Source organism: Bos indicus, chromosome 16 (genome assembly GCF_029378745.1).
Source record: "Bos indicus isolate NIAB-ARS_2022 breed Sahiwal x Tharparkar chromosome 16, NIAB-ARS_B.indTharparkar_mat_pri_1.0, whole genome shotgun sequence".
Taxonomy (NCBI): Eukaryota; Metazoa; Chordata; class Mammalia; order Artiodactyla; family Bovidae; genus Bos; species Bos indicus.
Window position 1 is genome coordinate 15,301,713 of NC_091775.1, and position 25,216 is coordinate 15,326,928.

The 25,216-nt window shown below is 37.9% G+C and overlaps 1 pseudogene; it reads left to right on the top strand.

Annotated features, from left to right (window-relative positions):
- Positions 1-1,432: 1,432 nt before the first annotated feature.
- The window catches only part of LOC139176521 (large ribosomal subunit protein uL24 pseudogene), a 50,136-nt pseudogene continuing 26,352 nt past the window's right edge, over positions 1,433-25,216 (top strand).

The following is a 25,216-nucleotide window of genomic DNA, read 5'->3' on the forward strand; positions in this document are numbered from 1 at the left end:
TAGTTTAAATGAGTCTGCACTAGCAAGTTCTGCCATCTGTATATCCCCCTCCCAGAAAAAATGAAAATTGTCTTAAAAAATAGTAATAACCAGCAGGCTGCACATCTGCACATGTAAGGAACTCAGAAGTCACTACCAGAAAATCACTACAAGTGAAAATCTGAACAGCTTGTTGGCTCCTTGAGACTGAGATTACAGGGAAAACCACTGCCCCCAAGACTGCAGAGACTGACAATTTGGAGAAACTAAGGGGTGAATACAGGGAGCCCCAGTTTATTTGAACAGAGATTCAAGAGCAGAAACCACCAGGAGAATAAGCCTTGTGTGAGGACAGCAAACCCTGAACTTGACTTGATGAATGGCTGGAGGCCCAGTGTGGACAACTTGGACAGCAAATGCTAGAGGGAGGCTGAGGCATGGGGTGGGGACCCTCAGTATTGTAATATTTATCTCCAGAACCTCAGCCACACTCCCACAGTATCACAGGGAAAAAAAAGAGAAAACATACCTTCAGGCTTCTGGTAGGGAGAGGGAAAAGAGGTAAGCATTTTGAAATACACGCGTGCCCTCTTCTTCTTCTTCTTCTTTTTTGTCCTGCTCTTAGCAAGACCTGTCTTATAAAAAGTTAACTTGAGTCTGAAATGGATGGAGTATTTTCAAACCTAACAGACCTGGGGAAGGGAAATAACCAACTTCAGGACCAGTCTAGCCATCCTGTCTCACCTAAAGGAAAGAGAAAAAAAAAAAAAAAAGAGAGAGAGAGAGAGAGAAATTCTCATGAAATTCAGTCCAGAGGCACAAGCTTACTAAGAGTGAGACCTAATTAAAGATGATAGAACACTTCCCTTTCCCCTATACCTCACTACTACACCACCAAGACCTGTTTACAGCTCCTGCTGCTGCTGTTAAGTTTATAGCAGTTCCTTTACTCAATACATTATGTAGTCCTGTCAAAAAATAAATAAATAAATAAAATGCCTACCAAAAAGCAAAAACACAATTTGAATAGAAAGAATAAACATCAGACCGGAAACTGTAGGGATGTTGGAAATATTGAGTATTGATTATACCAAGAATATAAAGCAGCTATGATTAAAATACTAAAGCTGTGATTAAATACTTGATCTCTAAATGCTGAGGATGCTAAAGGATGAGGTGACAGCATTCAAGAACAGACAGGCAATGTAAGCAGACAGGTTGGAAGTTCTAAGAACTAAAAAGAAATGCTAGATTTCCAAACTGTTGCAACAGAAATGAAGAATGTCTTGAATGTGCTTATTAGTGGACTGGACGTGGTTGAGGAAAGGATCTTTGAGGCAGTGAATATAATTGATAGAAACCTGGAAAAACGAAATGGAAAGAAACAGGCTGAAAAAAGCAAAACAATATTCAAGGACTGTGGGACAACTACAAAAGATATAGCAGACGTGTAATGGGAGTAGCAGAAGAAAAAGAAGAGAGAGGAAATAAAAAAGGAACAGAAGAAATATTTGAAACAACAATGACTGAGAACTTACCCAAATTCATGTCAGACACCAAACAACATATCCAGCAAACTCAGAATATAACCCCTCTCCCAAAAAAGAACTCCACACCTAGGTATATCATTTTAAAACTACAGAAAAATCAAAGATAAAATATAATATAAAATATAAAAATCAAAGAAAAGATATTCTGAAAGAAGCCAGAGGAAAATAAAGCACCTTATCTGTAGAGGAAAAAAGATAAAATTATATCCAGCTTCTCAGAAACCATGCAAGCAAGAAGAGAGTAAAGTGAAATAGTGTTGGGAGAAAAAACTACTAACCTATAAAATTCTGTTCCCAGTGAAATTATCCTAACAAATGAATAATAAATAATATTTCTTCTCGTAATGTTTCTCAGGAAGAAATATTCAGATAATTTTTTGCCAGTATACCCGCCTTTGTAAAAATGTCAAAATAAGTTCTTAAGGTAAAAAGGAAATAATAAAGGCAGAATAAAGTGAGTAAGAGCACGGAAGAAGGAATTATACCTTATAAATTATACCTCATTTGCTATATTTCGTAAGTTTAAAATTGTTTTGAAAGAAAAATTTTAAATGTCAAGTTTTTAATCCTTGTTTCTTTTTCTCAATCCAACCCTTCTCCCAGGGTGATCTCAACCAGTTTTATGGTAGAAAGTACACCGATACTTTTTAAAAATTTTATCTTTGGCACTGCCCTCATTCTGCTGGTATATTTAAATAAAAAATAGATATCTTAGGGTAAATAATCATAATAAACACTATTTTCAACTCTTAAATTTATCCTTCCACAATTATTTTCTTCTCAATAAATAGCACTGCTACATACCCAATAGTTCAATACTAAACACTTTGGTTCCTGCTGCCCTCATCACCCAGTTTACCCTGTTGCTACCACCTTGCAATGCTTCTCAATGTTCTTCTCCATTTCGACTCCTATTTCTCTAACTTTCGTCCCTGTCAATCTCGGGGCTGTTTTAACACAGTAGCCTCTTGTCTCCTACTTTTGGTCTTGTTCACCTAAAATTATCTCCACACACAGCAATCACAAATCGTAGTTTGGATCATAGCCTTACCGCACTTGTATGCTTTTGAAGTGTAACATCCACCGGCAAGTTTCAATTCGGTCTAGCTCTTGCCCAGCTCTTCATCACGATTCCCTTTAATTCTCCCTTCCTTGCAGTCTACATCAGCTCTCCTAGCTTCCCTTCTGTTCTATTGTGCCAAATGCTGACTAAGTTTAATCCTTCATTTTAGGTAGCAACTCCCCATTCCTTAGTTAAAATTATCATGTCACAATAATTTATTTTACAGATTGTGACCCAACTAGAAATGATCTTATTTACTTTTTGACAGCTTATTTTTTGTTCATCTCTACCCACTCAAATTTGAAGACCCCTGGTAGCTCAGATGGTAAAGAATCTGCTTGCAGTGCAGCAGACCTGGGTTCAGTCCCTGGGTTGGGAAAATCTCCTGGAGAAGGGAATGGCAACCTACTCTAGTATTCTTGCCTGGAGATTCCATGGACAGAGGAGCCTGCCGGGCTACAGTCCATGGGATTGCAAAGAGTCAGACATGACTGAGTGACTAACACCCACTCAAATTAAGCTCCATGATGGCAACAAATTGTTTGCCACCTCTCCATTCAAAATAATTAACTAACTCCAAAATTATCTTAGGAAAATATAAATTAGGATGGATATATGAACCTGTATCACTCTGAAATTAATTCCAGCTTTCTCTTGTAATGTTTTTGTACATCAGTTGGTGAATTATTTAAATGACAGACACATTGTTACATTTCCTTGTGAAGAATGTGAGGCTATTATTGATATATACAGAAGAGAGAGAAAATGGAAATTAGCTGGTTGTCTAGTTGACTGACTCCAATTACCTGGCATAAGTCAGAACACAGCAAAGGGGTCCTGCCAAGAAAAGAGAGAAAGGCTCAGTCTTATCATTTCTTTGCAGGTGGCCATCATTCAGAGCTCACCGTGACTTTCTTGTGCATTCAGTGAAGATAGTTTCAGAGTAGTAGATATTGATGCACTGTAGAAAAAATTCATTGTTTTCGGTTAAAGAAAAAAAAATCAACCTTAAGCATTCAGTTGCAATCACAGGTAAATGTTATTGTCCTTTAATGTAAAAGAGAGAGAGAAAAAAAAAACTCATCTGCCAAGAACAAGAGAAATATTATTACTAAGACTGGTAATAATAGTGGCAGACACATTTAAAGATATTTAACTTACACTTCTCTTTTTTAAGCACACTTTCTGCCAAGGACAGGCTGCTTGAAACAGCAGACCCAAGTAAATACTTCAACACCTTCTGTCAGGGCAAGTGTAGCAACACAGAGCTGCCTTTCAGCTGCTATTTTGTAACTAGCCTCTTTCCTCAACAAACTATGCTGATTTGTAGCTTATGTTTTACCTTAGGAATATAGCACTTGAATACTCCTGGAACTGTTGTTTGCTGGGCTAGACAATATTTGTTCCTTAGTTTATTTCAAAACAAGTGCACCTACCGTTTTATTCCTGTTAAAAGGGAGATCACATTTTTTTTATTTTTCTATTTGTTGGAAAGCTCTCATAGCACTTTGTAATAAGTTAACTTCATTTATTCATTGTTAAAGCCGATCATTGAGTCACATATAAGCTATTTACTGATGTTCTCATACTCTCCCATTCTCTAAAGACACCGAGAATAAAACTGTGAGTAAAGTTGTGTTACCCTCAGGATGCATAGAGTTTAGTGTGTAGACACATTGATCAGATGATCACTGAAACTGAAATGCTTGGAAATGTTGAAGAGCACATAATTGCTGTAATTGACCTAGACAATTTTATCATGATGGCCATAGTTAGAAAAATTTATGCTGCCATAAAATGTACCAGTAGGGAATCAGGCTGAAGAATGAGGTTTATGATTGCTTCTAGTTTTTTAAATGCACCAAACAAGACTCTAATATTTTAATACAGTAAGAGGTAGACAATGTGTAGCTAAGAGGACATGGAATAAGGACAAATTCGTGGTTCTTGCCAGGTCATCACTGTTATGTCTTATAATGCAAAATCATAAGAAAATCAAACTACCTTAAGTGGCTCACTTTGCTTTTCATGTTTGCTTCATTGTATCTAGCATTATTTCATTCATTAATTTTACTGCAAGCCAGGAAATATTTCACCTTTGAGGATGTCATAAACAAGTAAAAGCTAATAGCCTCTGTCCTCAGAGATCTTACGGGTTATATCCGTATATATTAAAGGAGAAATTTTATATTTATACTAATACCTTACTTGTTCTTTTCCTTTAAAGGGAAGAAATAACAAATATCCATGCAAAAATTTAGGGAGGAGATGCTAAAGCTGAAACTCCAGTACTTTGGCCATGTCATGTGAAGAGTTGACTCATTGGAAAAGACTCTGATGCTGGGAGGGATTTGGTGCAGGAGGAGAAGGGGACGACAGAGGATAAGGTGACTGGATGGCATCACTGACTCGATGGACGTGAGTCTCAGTGAACTCCGGGAGTTCGTGTTGGACAGGGAGGCCTGGTGTGCTGCGATTCATGGGGTTGCAAAGAGTCGGACACAACTGAGCGGCTGATCTGATCTGATCTCTATTATATTTTCTCATAAATTAGTTTTAAGTAAAGCAGAGCATAATACCCTATTTTATTTTGTTTCTCTTGTTCTTCCATTAAGTAACTTTAAAAGTCAAAAAAAAAGGAGAATCTTGTAAAAATACATATCTTTTGATTAACCAAGTTAAATAATTTTATTGGCCAAATTAAAATTGATTTCAGAGGCATCCAAAATTGTAAACTGCTTTCTTTATTATTGGAGTTAATGATGAGGACATTGCTGCTGATACTACAAATATTTCTTCTATAAGTTTGTTAGGGAGTTTATAGGTTTTGGCAAGGAGCATTTATCTATTTTTAAAATAATTTTACTTATGTTTGGCTCTGCTGGATCTTTGTACTCTTCGTTGTGTTACACGGGCTTCTCATTGCAGTGGCTTCTCCTGGTGTGGATCATGGGCTGTAGGGTGTGCAGGCTTCGTAGTTGTGTCATATGAGCTCAACAGTTGCAGCCCCCAGCCCAGTGCACAGGCTCAGTTGCTGCAGGGCATGGGTCAGTTGCTCTACTGCATGTGGGATTTTCCCAGACCAGAGACTGAACTCCTGTGTGTCTCCTGCATTACAGGCAGATTCTTTACTGCTGAACCACCAGAGAATCCCCCTGTTTACTTCTTTTTGACTGAAGAATAGTTTTTTTAAAAAAAAATTTGGTTTTGTTGACTGGGTAGAAGGGAATGGTTATAGAGTAGTGAAAGACAGTGCCTAGACAGCCAAATTACTTCAATCTGGAAACAAATTGGATAACAGATGTTATAGCCTCATATCCTACATTTCTATACATGCTTATATCCTCCATTTGACTATTTACAAAGACATTTTCTTTGTTTGACGTTTTTCATCCAAAACAACAAAGCTATTACAATGCATATATGTGTCCACATTTTACAGATGAAAAACCTAAGACTGAGAGTTTCCTTTCCTTGCCCAAGTTCACAGTGCTTACAAATAACGGAGGTAATAAAAAAGCCGAGTTTTATGAATTCAAGTCTGAGGCTGTATGGATTAAGTCACTCTGCAAGATACGAAATCCAATGTGATCACTGCTAATTTAAATCTTTTAAAACTGTGACAATTATAGTAGAGATGAAAAAAGCTCTTAAGCCAATAAACCTTTTTGAAATGTATGCAGTACAAAGTGCTTATATTTGTTACTTTGGAGAAGATATGATTATGTCGATAAGTCTGAGGGAAATATAAAACGAAGTGAAAGGTCCCCTTCATAATTGTTATGATGTATGCACACTTATGTGGATTCAGATTTTCCACTTTCCTGTGGAGTTACTCATAAAAGCATTACAGTGTACTCTGAAAGATTACTTTTCAGTTTCTCTCTGTGATACCTGTGGTCATATAGTACTTAAATCCCTGCTGCTATTCTGAAAACTCGCATTTTCTGAGGTAGTTAGTAGATTATCCACTCCATGGAATGATTTGTGCCAACAGATAGATTGACACATACCTAATTTACTCTCAGCTACGTGAAACCTCTCATTTTCTTCAGCGTGCGCTTCAAATCAAGTGCGCTCTGACCATCTCGTCTGCTCATTACTTCTGAGTAAGTGTTGTGGTGGAACTTGCCATAGAAATGACAGTGGTGCTCTGACCTCGCTCAGATGGTAGTTCATGGAGTCCGTCAGTGAACTGGAATGTTTTCAGAGTTGGAAGTCTTGTTTCTGTTGATGTGTTTCAGCGTGGTGCCTCAGATACACAGCATTCACCAGTTCGCCGTTTTAGAGATGACTGCCTCTGAGGAGCAAAAGTAATGATTCAACTCCTCAGATGAAAGTTGGAAACCCACTTTAAATGAAGTAGATTGTGCATCTCTTGGTGATGTATTAAATAAGTCATCTAAAGTGAACCGAGAAAATATGCCCAATTGTGAACAACTAACTTCACTTTATGGTCTTCCGATGTGGCCCAGCAGTGAAGAACCTGTCTGCCAAAGCAGGAGACATGGGATCCATCCCTGGGTAGGGAAGATCCTCTAGAGGATGAAATGGCAACTCCACTATTCTTGCTGCAGAATCCAATAGACAGAGGAGCCTGGAGGGTTACAGTTCATAGTGTTTCAGAGTAGGACATGACTAAGCACGCAGGCACACACTTTCCTGTATAATAGGAATCGTATAAAAATCCTCTGAGCTTGAAGCAAGAAGCACTAAGGATGGTGTTACATGTAAAAATTGTAAAGATATTCTGTAAGGCATTAAGACAGCATTCGTCAAACTAGTTAAAATCTGGAGATTTAAAGTTATTTTCTTTTTTTATTTCTTGATATATTTAAATGTACCCTCTCTCCCTCCCTCTCTCTCTCTCTCTCTCTCACTCTGCACATTTGTAAACCAACAAGCATTATTAAATAACTTGAATCTGTCTCTGCCACGTGATTTAGAACTTTATGGAAATCTTATTGTTACTGTTGTGGTTTCTGTGTTTTTCCCTTTAAACATATAAAACTGTTTATAAGTGATTGGGTTTTCTCTATCCCTTTTATCCATAATAATGAAAAAAATTTTTCTTTAAATCTTCATTTTCTTACTGATTGAATGAACTACTTTTCAAAATTCACCATGTGATTAAATTTGGAGTGGGAAGAAATTCTCAAATTGCCTGGAAGACTCTGTTATGGTAAATATAAAATGATATTTATAATAACTGTTGTAGAAACTGATATATTCTATCGAGTTTCATTCAGCATGTCATTCATTTCATTGTATGTCACCAATGACACTCAACATGTCATAATTGTACATAGGAAAAATAATTTTCTATTAGGCTTCTTTCTAAAATAACATAAGACCATATATTCCATATCATAGAACCAAGAAAGGCCTTAGCCTTAAAATAGTCCTATTCCCTTTATTCTATGAGAAAGAAAATGAAAAAATAGACACTATTGCAACATTTGTTCGAGTCACATCTTATTAACAGGAAATGGAGTAAAAATAATTTTATATTTATTTTTCTATTGAAGTATAACTGATTTACAGTGTTGAGTTACATTCTGCTGTACAGCAAAGTGGTTCAGTTTATATATATATAAATTATATATAGTGTATATATAGTTTATGATTGTTCAGTCACTTTGTTGTGTCTGACTTTATATATATATATAATTTATATGTTATATAAATTGTTTATATATGTATAATTATTTTAAAATATTTTTCCATTGTGGTTTATCACAGAATATTGACTCGAGCTCCCTACCTATACCTTGTTATCTGTTCTATATATAATAGTTTGCATCTGCTGAACCCAAACTCCCATTCCATCCCTCCCTCCACCTACTTAGCAACCACAAGTCTGTTTTCTATATCTGAGAGCCTGTTTCTGTTTTGAAGATAGAGTCATTTATGTCATATTTTATAATCCACATATAGCTGAAGTCTAATTATAATCTATTATATGGTGTTTGTCTTTCTCTTCCTGACTTCACTTAGTATGGTAATCTAGATCCATCCATGTTGCTGGAAATGACATTATTTTGTTCCTTTTTATGGCTGAGTAGTATTCCATTGTATATATGCACCACATCTTTATCCATTGATCTATTGATGGACATTTAGGTGGTTTCCATGTCTTGGCTATTGTGAATAGTGCTCCTATGAACATAGGGATGCATATATCTTTTTGAATTATAGTTTTGTCCTGATATATGCCCAGGAGTGGAATTGCTGGATCATATGGCAACTCTATTTTTAGTTTTTTGAGGAACCTCCATACTGTTTTCCATAGTGGCTGCACCCGTTTATATTTACACCAACAATGCCAGAAAGTGCCCCTTTTCTCCACACCCTCTCCAGCATTTGTTATTTGTACAGTTTTTAATGATTGTCATTATGATCAGGGTCAGGCAGTGGCTCATTGTAGTTTTGACTTGGATTTCTCTAATAATTAGCAACAATGAGCATTTTTTCATGTGCCTATTGGCCATCTGTATGTCTTTTTTGGAGAGATGTCTATTTCATTCTGCCCCATTATTCAGTTGGTTTATTGTTATTGAGTTGTGTGAGCTGTTTGGTTATTTTTGAAATTAAGCTTTTGTTGCTCACGTTGTTTGCAAATGTTTTGTTTCAATCCTTATATTGTCTATTTTGTTTGTTTATTTGTTTGTTTATTATTTCCTTTGCTATGCAAAAGCTTATAAGTTTGATTTTGCCTCAGGAGGCTAACCTAAGAAAATATATTGGTATTATATATGTCAGAGATTGTTTTGCCTATTTTCTCTTTAGGAGTTTTATGATGTTATGTCTTATATTTGTCTTTAAGCCATTTTGAGTTTATTTGTGTGTGTGTGTGTGTTGTGAGAGTGCGTTCTAACTTCATTGACTTACATGTGACTGTCCAGTTTTCCCAACATCATTTGCTGAAGTGATTGGCTTTATGGAAGATTAATTGACCATAGGTGTATGGGTTTATTTCTATGCTCCTTATTCTGCTACATTGATCATGTTTGTTTCTGTGCCAATACCTCACTATTTTGATTATTGTAGCTTTGTAGTATTGTTTGAAATCAGTGTGGAGGGGTTATGCTTCCTGCTTTGCTTTTCGTTCATTTTGTCCTTTTTCTGGAAATTCTGCATCTTTTATTGTTTCATACAATTTTAGGATTGTTTGTTCTAGTTCAGTTAAAAAATGTAATGGGTGATTTGATAGGGACTACTTAAATCTATAGATTGCTTTGAGTAAATATAAATATTGACTTATTTTATATGCTTTTTCAACTCTTCCAAACAGTCCTATTTAGGGAAATTTATGAAAACTATGTGGAGAAGGCAATGGCAACCCACTCCAGTACTCTTGCCTGGAAAATCCCATGGATGGAGGAGCCTGGTAGGCTGCAGTCCATGGGGTCACACAGAATCGGACACGACTGAGCAACTTCACTTTCACTTTTCACCTTCATGCATTGGAGACGGAAATGGCAACCCACTCCAGTGTTCTTGCCTGGAGAATCCCAGGGATGGAGGAGCCTGTTGGGCTGCTGTCTATGGGGTAGCACAGAGTCGGACACGACTGAAGCAACTTAGCAGCAGCAGCAGCATGAAAACTATGTAACCTAGTTGAAATAATTATGAACACCAGAAGGTTTAGAGGTGCTGTTTTGCTCAGACTGAGAGTTTTTCAGTGGCTAGGTGTTATATGTGGCTATTTAATTCATTTTGCCTACATATTTAGTGAATATTAGTGAGAACAGACTTTTGGCCAGAGCATAAATTTCTGTAGCAAAGGAAATACAGGGAAAAGAAGCCATATTCCTAATACCAATTGATAAAACTAATTAAAAACTAAAGCATAGAGACCAAAAGCATATGTGTATCATTTCATCCCAATTTTTTTTTACTTCAGTTAATTTTCCCATAGTTCTTAAATGTCATCACTAAAGAAAATGAACGATGGTCTTACTAAATTTCTTTTACTATATCTCATTCGCCTATATCATTTAAAACTCAGTTTTCATCAACCAACCAACAAATAAATAATCTAAAATAAAAATCTACTTAGAGCTTTCTCCTTTTGGATAATGTCAATCTCTTATTTCTCTTTGTTATAAACAGATAATAAAATCTGCCTCTCAACTTTGCCATGATAATTAAATGGCTTATAACAAGAACTCAGGGTATCTCCCTCCCATCTTCTCTCTTTGTTTCTCTCTCTCTCACCACTTCCACCTTCAAAGTTTTTTTTTTTTTTTTTTTACTTCAGAAAACATTTCACTTAATACAGCATACTTGGAGTGAGGTATTTTCATTAATTCCAATTATACACCAGAAATTGTAAATGTAATTCTTCTTTATCTCTGGACTATGTGCAACACAAGCCTGTGTTGTTCTGTTTCTTCACCATATTCCTCTATCTGTCCTGCTTTGCTCTTCCCCACCAAAACCATCTGAGCACTGATTTTCAAGCCATCCCATTATACTTTCTGAAATGTAGTTTCCTTTACTGTAAATTTTTTGTAGTATGTAAACCATCAGAGATTTTAAGCATTCTGGTGGTTTTGTTGTAACCTGAAGTGAGAACTTATTCTTTCACATCTATCTAAATCCTTTGCATGTTAAAAGCATTACTAGGTATTCCATCTCCTTGTGTAAAATGTGTCAATTACAAATGCCAGACAAAGCAGTCTGTATATATATTATCCTTGATTTGCCATTTGTCAATATCTTTGACATTTCCTCAAATTGTAGTTAATTTCATAATCCACTGATATTAGGTCATTCCTCCTCATTTCAAAAGTATTTTGGCTTACAGTTCATTTTAACTCTAATACTAATCCATCTTAATTTTTTTGTCATTTCAGTGTAGATGCATATAAAGGATTTTCCCTTTCCTTGAATCAATTTTTTGTCTCATTAATTATTTTCATCAGTGTAATTTCATGCTGGTGTTTCTCTCATCTTAAAACCAACCAAGAAATAAGCAACTAGCCAATGCCTCATTTTTCCCCCCCTTTGGCTATTCTTTTCAAAAGCAAAAGCAAAAGGATTATTTATAGCCTTTCTCCAGTTCTTCTTCTCTTTTATGATCTCTTTCCAAATCAAGATTCATACACTTCACCAGTTAATGTCATTGTTCTTACAAAGTTTGACAGTGATCTTCATTTTGCTAATCCCAGCAACCGGTTATCAGTTTTTATTTCAGCTAATGTATATCCTTCCTCCTTGATGTGTTTTGTCCTGTCTGGTTTCTAATCTCTCACATTTGTGCTTTTGCTCTCAGTGCTCTTCAGTCTCTATCAAGTCCTCTGCCTCTTCCTGCTCCATTAACATGAACACTTCAACCCTCCTCCACCCCAGTGGACACTCCTAGGTCTTAATTGTTGATTTTCTTCTTTATACCCTTGCCTTTTGTGATCCCACTTAGTCTGTGAGATTAAATATCATCTATATGCCAATAATTAACAATTTCCGCACAGGTATCTCACCCTAATACCAGACCTTTGCTTTAACTTGTACAGTGGACGGTTGACATTTTACACTTGATAGATATCTCAAAATCTGTATTTCAAGGATAACTTAATCTGAGCCATCAAACATATATTTCCTCCTGCTCCCTACAAGCACATACACATACATCTCTCATTTTGATGGCAGCTTTTTTGGGGGGCAGATTATTGAGTTCATCACTGACATCTTGCTTTATTTCACATTCTGTATTTAATGTGGGCTTCTGTGGTGGCTCAGTGATAAAGAATCCATCTGCCAATGGAGGAGATGTGAGTTTCAATCCCTGGGTGGGGAAGATCCCCTGGAGAAGGAAATGGCAACCCACTCCAGTATTCTTGCTTGATAAATGCCATGGACAGAGGAGCCTGGTGGGCTATCATCCATAGGATCTCAAAAGAGTCAAAGACAGCTTAGCTACTAAACAACAACATCATCTAATGTACCAGAAAATCTGTCTCTATCTTCATATATTAGAATTTTGCCACATCTCAATTCCTATTCTCATCATCACATTTTCCACTTTGGTACTATAATTTGCAGACTTGAAGTTTAAAGGTTATATTAAAAAAGTTGTGTAGGGTAGCTCTGTGTATGTGTGTGTGTTTAATGGTGTCTTGACTCAGGTCTAAGGCCTTGATTAGAAACTGACCAGTTCCCTTTTTGAGTAGTAAGTGAAGATCACAGTCCAACCACAATGCCTGGTTGGGTTCTCCCACTCTGGGCCACTATGCAGTTGCCTTCATTGCCATGGGGCCCAGTACCAGATAGCTGGGGACAGTTCTTTGTCCTGATTCTAGGGAAATTATTCAAATTAGGTAATCAACAGGGAGCCCAGGAAACAGCCAACTGTACCCCAGTTACCATAGAGAAGCTTCCCCCCAAACTCCAGCTTGTTATCCTCTCCCCACTATAGCCATCTCTGTAGCTCTGCTTGACATCCTTCTTTTGTTCAGAGGTGTAACCAAGAGTTCAGCTTTTCATCTATTCAGGTGACATATATTGTGTCCTACATCAAAGAATCTTTAAATCGCAAAAAGCACTTTGCCTTCTGAATTCTTCTTACTTTCTTCAAAATGGAGAAACTTACAGAACAGCAGATGAGAAAAGAAATTGGTTGGAGCATTCATTCCCTAGTTTCTTCTCTGGTGAAAGTGATTTTGGAGGGAGAGCAGTGATCAGTCCTGAAGAGAGATCTTAGTTCCCAGTCCAGGAATTAAACCAGGGTAACCTGGATGAAAATCAAGTGTCTTAGCCACTAGAATGCCAGGGGCTAGAGGCAAGAAGCAAAGTGGCCCTGGCTTTTGCCCCTGTTTGAAAGCAAGAATGTTTCAAGGAGGCAAAAATGGTAAAAACAGGTACAAAGTTTATTATTAGAGACACAGAACAATGCATGGGAGAGCACAGAGGAAAACAGTTTGTTTATCCAACTCAGAAGCAGGGCAGAGATGCACACCCAGAGAGAAAGGGTATAGGCATCCTCTCGAATGAAGGGGAGGGCAGTAAGTCAGGCACTAGGCAGACACACACCCAGAGAGAAGTGCAAGCATCCTGAGTGATGAGGAGCACAGTGCAGAGGTGATGTCAATCACTTATATAGGATGGTCCTTCTGGACGTTGTTCAGTTCAGTCACTCAGTTGTGTCCGACTCTTTGTGACCCCATGGAACACAGCATGCCAGGCCTCCCTGTCCATCACCAACTCCTGGAGTCCACCCAACCTCATGTCCATTGAGTCGATGAAGCCATCTAACCATCTCATCCTCTGTCGTCCCCTTCTCCTCCCACCTTCAGTCTTTCCCAGCATCAGGGTCTTTTCAAATGAGTCACTTCTTTGCATCAGGTGGCCAAAGTATTGGAGTTTTAGCTTCAGCATCAGTCCTTCCAATGAACACTCAGGACTGATCTCCTTTAGGATGGACTGGTTGGATCTCCTTGCAGTCCAAGGGACTCTCAAGAGTCTTCTCCAATGCCACAGCTCAAAAGCATCAATTCTTCGGCATTCAGGATCTTTGTTTACCTTTGGCCAATTATCTTTCTTCTTTCTTTACATCTGTTTGGTCCATGGATCCTCCCCAAGATGAATGAGCAAATTTTTGCTAAGGTAGATCCCACCACAGAAGCCTATGGGTGTATGTCCACATTTATTATGGGATGTGTTCCCTCTCTTTTTGACCCCCAAGAAGCCTTCCTGTGCATGTGCAGATAAAGAAGTCTTCCTTGACCTCAGAAGTGGACACCTTATCTCTTTGTTCTGGTAGAGCTCAGCTTTTACCACTAACTTTGTCCTTGGAGAATCTTGGGGAGAACGAAGCTTAAATTTTACTTCCCTTGATAAATACAGAGTGTCTGGCTTAGAGACCCCCTGTCTTGTACCTCAGAAGTTCAAAAGTGATTATGTTTCTCTACCAAAGGGCACAGCTCATAAGGTGACTTTTTCTATGGCTAAAAGTTTCACCGAGTTCTGTTCACTACTCATTCTCCTGATCTTTTAGGTGTGTGGTAGGTGTTTTCTTCTTGATTCATCATGCCTTGTTTCTTTTTATTTTTTCCTTTAAACAAGGAAGCAATTTTGTAAAAGTTTTCTTTATTATATTACATTTAATTATTTATAAATTAATATTTATTACTTTAAGAGTGCGATTTGTTTCCTCCTTGGACCCTGACTGATACTATTACTGCCATGCAAAATTGAACCATTGTCATATGTGCCTGGATTATAGTCTCCCAACAGGCATTCTTGCTTCCGCCATTGTCCCTTTATAAGTTCTTCTCTGCAAAACAGCCATAGGTTCAAAAACATATCCTTTTATCTATTACTCCTCTGCTCAAAGCCTTCCAGCAGATCTCCATTCTGCTCAAAGTAAAAGCCAAATTTTAAAAAGTAACCTTAAATAAAATGGACCATATTATCACTCTGATATTAGCTCCTATTGTCCTTTCTCTTTACTTAACCCAGAAATACAATCCAGATTGATTCCTCAGTGGTATAAGCATCTTCTAATGCTGGGCTTCCCTTGTAGCTCAGTGGTAAAGAATCCCCTGATCCCTGATTAGGGAAGATCCCCTGGAGAAGGAAATGGCAAACTACTCCAGGGTTCTTGCCTGGGAAATCCCACGGACAGAAGAGCGCTGTGGACCACAATCCATGGGGTTGCAAAAGAGTCGGACAAGACTTAACAACTAAAACAAAAAACAACAAATCTTCTGACTCTAGACAATTTCAGTATTAATTATATAAATATTTAAGACAATAAAATTACCTTCAATAAGTTTTCCTTAAAGAATCAAAAAATATATGTGATTTCAATTATTTGTCATTTTTGTGATTAAGAGAATTTAAACTATTGGATAATAGTTCAGTCTTTTAATTCCATTTATGATATCATATTGTGCAACTGAATTATATGTGTTTAAAGTGATATTTTGCTGATATAATTATATAATTTTAGGTATATTTCTACAAATATATCCCTTCTGCATACTCATGTTCATATAATTAAGAAATATCTTGTTAAAATTTTAATTTATTATAACCTATCAATTATATTTTTTAAAGTTATGATAAGTCATTAAAACAGAAACATATTTGTTAAGGAAATTATCTATAGCAACTTTCAGTGCACTTAAAGTAATTAACAATATAAACCAATTCAATAAATAGATTGAACACTAATTCAAATACTCCTAAAAGGAGTTGCAAATATTTACTAGACTTATAAATAGAAAAATAATATTTAGAAACTGAGCTTAAAAGACTTAGGAAGGACATGGATTTCGAACATATATCCTGACTGAACTGATGGTACATTTATAAGACTCTAGTAACTTCTAAAAATTTTTTATTTGTACATAGAAACCGCCCTGAGGTTTCAGCTTTTGCTTGAATTGTATAAATCTACAAAGAGCAGTGCCCACCTTTAAGCAAAAGCAGACAATCTAAAAAAGTCACTTCCTTCCTTGATCCCATCAGAGAGGGAAGGGTGAGAGACAGGGGAAAGCTTCCACAGTCATGCAGGCATGGGGAGGGGAAAGAGAAGACATAGCAGGAGATGCACAAACCAGAATCATTCTTCTCATTTTCCCTGTGGAACAAAAGCCTTCGGCCATTGGAGAAAGGGAAGATTTAGTGTCACCTTATGGGGATAGGTGAAGGCTCATTAGATCTAAAGAAGGATAATAACTTCAAAAAAAAAAGACCAATATAAGGGGCAACAAATACAAGTATTTCCTTCAATCGCTCTTCTGTTTTCCCCTGGAAATAAAAACATGCACACATGCTCCTTCTTAAAACCTGAACAAACGAAAAATATGTACTTTTTTTTTAAAGTGCTGCTCCTTTTCTCTTTTATCTCTGTGTGTATTTTCTTATTCTTCATCCACTCCTCAATTCGGTACAATCTGGCATCACTCCCCTAGCCCTCTATTGAGAACGCCAGTCCTAATTGCAGCAGCAGCCTCTGATTTGTCAGTCCTTAGCTTTTATACCCTACACTTTCTGTAGCACTTTGCTTTATGAAAATATGTCAACATTTCTATTTTTAAATGTCCAGTCCTTTAACTTCATTAATTGTACATTGTTTCTTGGTTTTCTGCTTATTCTATGAGAGGTTCACCTGCCTTCATTTGCAAGGGATTCTTTTCTTACACCTGTCCTTTCTCAGTTAAAATCTTATCTACTGTTCTCAGACCAACCCCTTTGTGATCTTTTTCTTGCATTAATGTCACTTCATGGGTACATTAATTCAAGACCCATCTTTCATGTTTCCTTGATTAGTGCATTAACTTTTTCAACCATTTTCTATTCAATACCTGTTATAAATGAAGCAGTGTGTTAGGCAGAGAAGGTAGAAAGATGAGTTAAGATATAGTTCCTTCTTCCACTAAGCTTATTGTTTATAGAAAGAAATGTTTTAATATAAAATAATACAGTTGCAACGATAGATATCTGTATAATAAATGCAAAAGGTTAGATTACTTCTTCAAAAAGGAAGAGCAATCACCATTGGTTTTTAAAAGGTGTTGATGATGGACTTGAGTTGTAAAAGATGAATATCTTTGGTTTTTGGGTGGTCAACTGGGTAGGTACATTCTCTAACTGATCTTGCCTTCATTCTGAACATTCCTAACACCATTATCCACAAAGTAATAAGATATCTTTTCAAGAATTAAATTCTGATCATATCATTCCCCAGTTTACAATCTGTCAATGATGCCTATTGCTTTCTGAAAACATAACAGGAAGTGCAGTGACCACTTGGTTTGTCCCAGCCATCATCCCTTTCTACCCTTCCCCATTTCAGGATAATTTCACTACCCTGAAATGTGGCATGTTCTTTTTCCTAGTGACCAGAATGCTCTCCTCGGACTTTGTCACCTAACCAACTGCAATACATCCTTCAGATTACAGCTTTAATGTTGGTTCCTCAGAGAAGTCTTCTATAGCTCCTTAGGTAATGTCACCCCTGTTTATGCTCTCAGAGCATAATGCATTTTCTCTTGAATGAAATTGTGTCTATTGCAATTCAGTACTTTTAGTGATGATTTTATTTTTCAGTCTTTTTTCCCCCATTCTATGTTCAACAAAGGCATAGGTGATTTAGCTCAACACACAACTTTCTATATGGTATGTGCCAGACATTCGATAAATGCTAAATGAATACCAACACTTTAGGCCCACATTTCATGAGCCCTTTTTATACTTTAGCTGGAATATTAATGAAACAGGCATTTTAGTAATAGTCTTCAAAAGAAATAAAATGATCCAAATAATTATATATGTACACAGAGCATAAGCACATGCACATTCACCAGCGTTTAGTTGAGTGATATGATATAGAAGGGAAACTTATCAACTTGAAACCATGGATCACATTTAATTCCAACTTATAGTCACTTTGCTAAAGAGAAAATACCTCAAGGGCAGGGTAAAAAGTAAAAAAAAAACAAGGATATGTAAATTTTTTGATATTAAAATTGGAGAAGTAAAATTAATTCACATTTATTGTGTTAGAATACATACAGACAGATGTAGTAAATTATTATATTGATAGGAAAAACATTAAAAGAGCTGTCTTAATTTTTACTTTAGTTATGCTATTATTGGTTACCAATGGATCATAAAAATCAAAGAATGAGAAAATGAGATACCATTTATGTCATAAAACCAATGCCAATCAATTAATTAGGTCTTTACTGCTTGTTGAGAATACTTCTAAAAGGTGGAAATATGAATGTGAATTCAGTTAGAAATAAGTTTGTACTTGAAGTAATAATGATCCTCTCCCAAATATATGTGTACAGAAAAGTGCATACTATAGAGCAGAACAGAATTTTTATGACAGGTACAAAATTTGGAATCATATGCCCTGTTAATCCACTAGCTCCCTTACTTACTAACGATGTGACCTTTGCTGAATTAATCTCTCATGTTCTAGATTCCTTATCTACAAAATATAGATATTAAAATAACATTTCATATAGTTGATTTGCTCTCCTAATAAATTTACCAATGATAAGAACTTACTAAAACTCCTAACACATAGTAAGTACTAAAATGTTAGCTAGTATTATTGTTATCACTATCTATCCAGTATTGTATGCACTAAAATACAGTCTTTAATTATTCAGATTTCATGTAATACAATTGTTTTGTTATTTCACTCAATTTTTACAAACAGGCAAGAGAAGAGAAGAAAGGATATTTTTCAAGAATGGGCTGGTGTGAAGTTTGAATTACTAAAAGAAACCTTATAGATTTTAGATTTTAGAAGATAACATAGTAGAAAACCTAGATGACTTTGGGAATGGCAGTTACACTTTAGCTACAATACCAAGGACAGGCTCTATGAAAGAAAAAATTGATAAGCTGGCCATCATCAAAATGAAAAGTTTCTTCTCTGTGAAATCTTATCTCAAGGAAATAAGAAAACAAGCCACAGACTCGGAGAACTACTTGCAATAACATACCCGAATAAGGACTCTAAAAACACAAAGAACTCTTAAAAAATATATACAAAATATACAGAAGCTCTTAAAACACAGTACGAATTTAAACAACCTGATTTTTAAAAATAAGCTAAAGTGCTTAAGAGACATTTTACCAAAGAAAATATACAGATAATTGAAAAGATGCTCCGCGTTGTCATCAGGAAAATGCAAATTAAACCAAGATATCACTACACACCGATAAGAATGGAAACAACTTGTAACTATGATGACAACAAATTTTGGCAGAGATATGAAACAATAAGAATTCTCATTCATATTCGTAGGAATGCAAAATGGTACAGCTAGACTGAAAGATTGTTTCAAGATTTCTTACAAAGCTGAACATTCTTTTGACATATGATCCAGCAATTATGCTCCTGTAGTCTATGCAAAGTATTTTAAAACTTGTATGTATGAAAACCCGCACATGTATTTTGTAACAGTCTTATTCATAGTCACCATGACTTGGAAGCAACCATATTATATATTTCAGTAGGTGAATGGATACATAAACTTTGGTAAATCTAAACAATGGAATATTCAGTTCAGTTCAGTTGCTCAGTCGTGTCCGACTCTTTGTGACCCCATGAATCGCAGCACACCAGGCCTCCCTGTCCATCACCAACTCCTGAAGTTCACCCAGACTCATGTCCATCGAGTCAGTGATGCCATCCAGCCATCTCATCCTCTGTCATCCCCTTCTCCTCCTGCCCCCAATCCCTCCTAGCATCAGAGTCTCTTCCAATGAGTCAACTCTTCTCATGAGGTGGCCAAAGTACTGGAGTTTCAGCTTCAGCATCATTCCTTCCAAAGAAATCCCAGGGCTGACTCCTTTAGAATGGACTGGTTGGATCTCCTTGCAGTCCAAGGGACTCTCAAGAGTCTTCTCCAACACCACAGTTCAAAAGCATCAATTCTTCAGCTCTCAGCCTTCTTCACAGTCCAACTCTCACATCCATACATGACCACAGGAAAAACCATAGCCTTGACTAGATGGACCTTTGTTGACAACAAATGTCTCTGCTTTTAAATATGCATCAAGGTTGGTCATAACTTTCCTTCCAAGGAGGAAGCGTCTTTTAATTTCATGGCTGCAGTCACCATCTGCAGTGATTTTGAGCCCAAAAAAATAAAGTCTGACATTGTTTCCACTGTTTCCCCATCTATTTCCCATGAAGTGATGGGGCCGGATGCCATGATCTTCGTTTTCTGAATGTTGAGGTTTAAGCCAACTTTTTCACTCTCCTCTTTCACTTTCATCAAGAGGCTTTTTAGTTCCTCTTCACTTTCTGCCATAAGGGTGGTGTTATCTGCGTATCTGAGGTTATTGATATTTCTCCCAGCAATCTTGATTCCAGCTTGTGTTTCTTCCAGTCCAGAGTTTATCAAGATGTACTCTGAATATAAGTTAAATAAGCAGGGTGACAATATACAGTCTTGATGTACTCCTTTTCCTATTTGGAACCAGTATGTTGTTCCATGTCCAGTTCTAATTCTTGCTTCCTGACCTGCATGCAGAATTTTGAAGAATTTTCCACAGTTTATTGTGATCCACACAGCCAAAGGCTTTGGCATAGTCAATAAAGCAGCAATAGATGTTTTCCTAGAACTCTCTTCTTTTTCCATGATCCAGCAGATGTTGGCAGTTTGATCTCTGGTTCCTCTGCCTTTTCTAAAACCAGCTTGAACATCAGGAAGTTCACAGTTCACATATTGCTGAAGCCTGGCTTGGAGAATTTTGAACATTACTTTACTAGCATGTGAGATGAGTACAATCGTGCAGTAGTTTGAGCATTCTTTGGCATTGCCTTTCTTTGCAACTGGAATGAAAACTGACCTTTTCCAGTCCTGTGGCCACTGCTGGCATATTGTGTGCAGCACTTTCACAGCATCATCTTTCAGGATTTGAAATAGCTCAACTGGAATTCCATCACCTCCACTAGCTTTGTTCGCAGTGATGCTTTCTAAGGCCCACTTGACTTCACATTTCAGGATATCTGGCTCTAGATGAGTGATCACACCATCATGATTATCTGTTTCATGAATATTTTTTTTGTACAGTTCTTCTGTGTATTCTTGCCACCTCTTCTTAATATCTTCTGCTTCTGTTAGGTCCCTACCATTTCTATCCTTTATTGAGCCCATCTTTGCATGAAACATTCCCTTGGTATCTCTAATTTTCTTAAAGAGATCTCTAGTCATTCCCATTCTGATGTTTTCCTCTATTTCTTGGCATTGATTGCTGAGGAAGGCTTTCTTCTCTCTTCTTGCTATTCTTTGGAACTCTGCATTCAGATGTTTATATCTTTCCTTTTCTCCTTTGCTTTTTGCTTCTCTTCTTTTCACAGCTATTTGTAAGTCCTCCCCAGACAGCCATTTTGCTTTTTTGCATTTCTTTTCCATGAGGGTGGTCTTGATCCCTGTCTCCTGGACAATGTCATGAACCTCATTCCATAGTTTATCAGGCACTCTATCTACAGATGTAGGCCCTTAAATCTATTTCTCACTTCTACTGTATAATCATAAGGGATTTGATTTAGGTCATACCTGAATGGTCTAGTGGTTTTCCCTACTTTCTTCAATTTAATTCTGAATTTGGTAATAAGGAGTTCATGATCTGAGCCACAGTCTGCTCCTTGCTGACTGTATAGAGCTTCTCCATCTTTGGCTACAAAGAATATAATCAATCTGATTTCGGTGTTGACCATCTGGTGATGTCCATGTGTAGAGTCTTCTCTTGTGTTGTTGGAAGAGGGTGTTTGCTATGACCAGTGCATTTTCTTGACAAAACTCTATTAGTCTTTGCCATGCTTCATTCTGTATTCCAAGGCCAAATTTGCCTGTTACTCCAGGTGTTTCTTGACTTCCTACTTTTGCATTCCAGTCCCCTATAATGAAAAGGACATCTTTTTGGGGTGTTAATTCTAAAAGGTCTTGTACGTCTTTGTAGAACTGTCAACTTCAGCTTCTTCAGCATTACTGGTTGCGGCATAGACTTGGATTACTGTGATATTGAATGGTTTGCCTTGGAAATGAAGAGAGATCATTCTGTAGTTTTTGAGATGGCATCCAAGTACTGCATTTCGGACTCTTTTGTTGACCATGATGGCTACTCCATTTCTTCCAAGGTATTCCTGCCTGCAGTAGTAGATATAATGGTCATCTGAGTTAAATTCGCCCATTCCAGTCCATTTTAGTTCGCTGATTGCTAGAATGTCGACATTCACTCTTGCCATCTCTTGTTTGACCACTTCCAATTTGCCTTGATTCATGGACCTGACATTCCAGGTTCCTATGGCATCCGGTCCCATCACTTCATGGGAAACAGATGGGGAAACAGTGGAAACAGTGTCAGACTTTATTTTTCTGGGCTCCAAAATCACTGCAGATGGTGACTGCAGCCATGAAACTTAAAGATGCTTACTCCTTGGAAGGAAAGTTATGACCAACCTAGATAGCATATTGAAAAGCAGAGACATTACTTTGCCAACAAAGGTCCGTCTAGTCAAGGCTATGGTTTTTCCTGTGGTCATGTATAGATGTGAGAGTTGGACTGTGAAGAAGGCTGAGAGCTGAAGAATTGATGCTTTTGAACTGTGGTGTTGGAGAAGACTCTTGAGAGTCCCTTGGACTGCAAGGAGATCCAACCAGTCCATTCTGAAGGAGATCAGCCCTGGGATTTCTTTGGAAGGAATGATGCTGAAGCTGAAACTCCAGTACTTTTGCCACCTCATGCGAAGAGTTGAGTCATTGGAAAATACTCTATTGCTGGGAGGGTTGGGGGCAGGAGGAGAAGGGGACGACAGAGGATGAGATGGCTGGATGGCATCACTGACTCAATGGACGTGAGTCTGAGTGAACTCTCAGAGTTGGTGATGGACAGGGAGGCCTGGCATGCTGCAATTCATGGGGTCGCAAAGAGTCAGACATGACTGAGTGACTGATCTGATCTGACCTGATCTGATGCAATATTGCTCTTTACAGCGTCGGACCTTGCTTCTATTACCAGTCACATCCACAGCTGGGTATTGTCTGTGCTTTGGCTCCATCTCTTCATTCTTTCTGGAGTTATTTCTCCACGATCTCCAGTAGCATATTGGGCACCTACTGAACTGGGGAGTTCCTCTTTCAGTTTCCATCCTATCATTTTGCCTTTTCATACTGTTTGTGGGGTTCTCAAGGCAAGAATACTGAAGTGGTTTGCCATTCCCTTCTCAGTGGACCACATTCTGTCAGACCTCTCCACCATGACCTGCCTGTCTTGGGTTGCCCCAGGGGCATGGCTTAGTTTCACTGAGTTAGACAAGGCTGTGGTCCTAGTGTGATTAGATTGGCTAGTTTTCTGTGAGTATGGTTTCAGTGTGTCTGTCCTCTGATGCTCTCTTGCAACACCTACTGTCTTACTTGGGTTTCTCTTATCTTGGGCTTGGGGTATCTCTTCACGGCTGCTCCAGCAAAGCGCAGCGCTGCTCCTTACCTTGGACGAGGGGTATCTACTCACCGCCACCCTTCCTGACCTTCATCGTGGGATAGTTCCTCTAGGCCCTCCTGCACCGGCGCAGCCACCGCTCCTTGGATGTGGGGTTGGTCCTCTCAGCCGCCGCCCCTGGCATCAGGCATGGGGTAGCTCCTCCCGGCCGTCGCCCCTGACCTTGAACATCAGGTAGCTCTTCTCAGCCGTTCCTGCGCCATTGCAGCCTGGCACTCTCGGCCGCTGCCCCTGACCTCGGACGTGGGGTAACTCCTCTTGGCTGCTGCCCTTCGGGTATGGGGTCCTCCCAGCTTCTGCCCCTGACATCGGACGTGGGGTAGCTCCTCTCAGCCATGCTTAGTGCAGCCACCTGCACTTAGTGTGGAATATTATTTAGCATTAAAAAGTGGGTAGTGTTCTATTGTATGTGTGTGTGTGTGTGTGTATCTGTCACACCTTCTTTATCCATTCATCTGTAGATGGATATTCGGGTTACTTCAATGTCTTAACTATAGAAAATAATGCTGCTTTAAACACTGGGGTGCATGTATCTTTTTGAATTAGAGTTTTCTCTGGATCATGATGCATATAACCATGATGGTGTGATTACTCACCTAGAGCCAGATATCCTGGAGTACAAAGTTAAGTGGACCTTAGGAAGCATCACTCTGAACAAAGCTAGCAGAGGTGATGGAATTCCAGCAGAATTATTTCAAATCCTAAAAGATAATGCTGTTAAAGTGATGCACTCAATATGCCATCAAATTTGGAAAATTCAGCAGTGGCATTTTCACAGGACTGGAAAATGTCTGTTTTCATTTCAATCACAAAGAAAGGCAATGCCATAGAATGTTCAAACTACTGCAGAATTGCACTCATCTAACATGCTAGCATGGAGAAGGAAATGGCAACCCACTCCAGTGTTCTTGCCTGGAGAACCCCAGGGACAGGGGAGCCTGGTGGGCTGCTGTCTATGGGGTCGCACAGAGTCAGACACGACTGAAGTGACTTAGCAGCAGCAGCAACATACTAGAAATAAATACTCAAAATTCTCCAAGCAAGATTTCAACAATATTTGAACCAAGAACCTCCAGACATTCAAGCTGGATTTAAAAAGGCAGAGGAACCAGAGATCAAATCGCTAACATCCACTGGAATATAGAAAAGCAAGAGTTCCAGAAAAACATCTATTTCTGCTTTTTTGACTATGTCAAAGCCTTTGACTGTATGGATGACAACAATCTGTGGAAAATTCTGAAAGAGATGGAAATACCAGACTGCCTGACCTGCCTCCTGAGAAATCTGTTTGCAGGTCAAGAAGCAAGAGTTAGAACTGGACATGGAACAACAGACTTGTTTCAAACTAGGAAAGAAGTATGTCAAGGGTGCATATTGTCACCCTGTTTATTTAATTTACATGCAGAGTACATCATGTGAAATGCCGGGCTGGATGAAGCACAAGCTGGAATTAAGATTGCTGGGAGAAATATCAATAACTTCAGATATGCAGATGAAACCACCCTAATGGTAGAGAGTGAATAGGAACTAAAGAGCCTCTTGATGAAAGGAAAGAGGAGAGTAAAAAAGTTGACTTAAAACTCAACATTCAAAAAACTAAGATCATGGCATCTGGTCCCATTACTTCATGGCAAAGAGATGG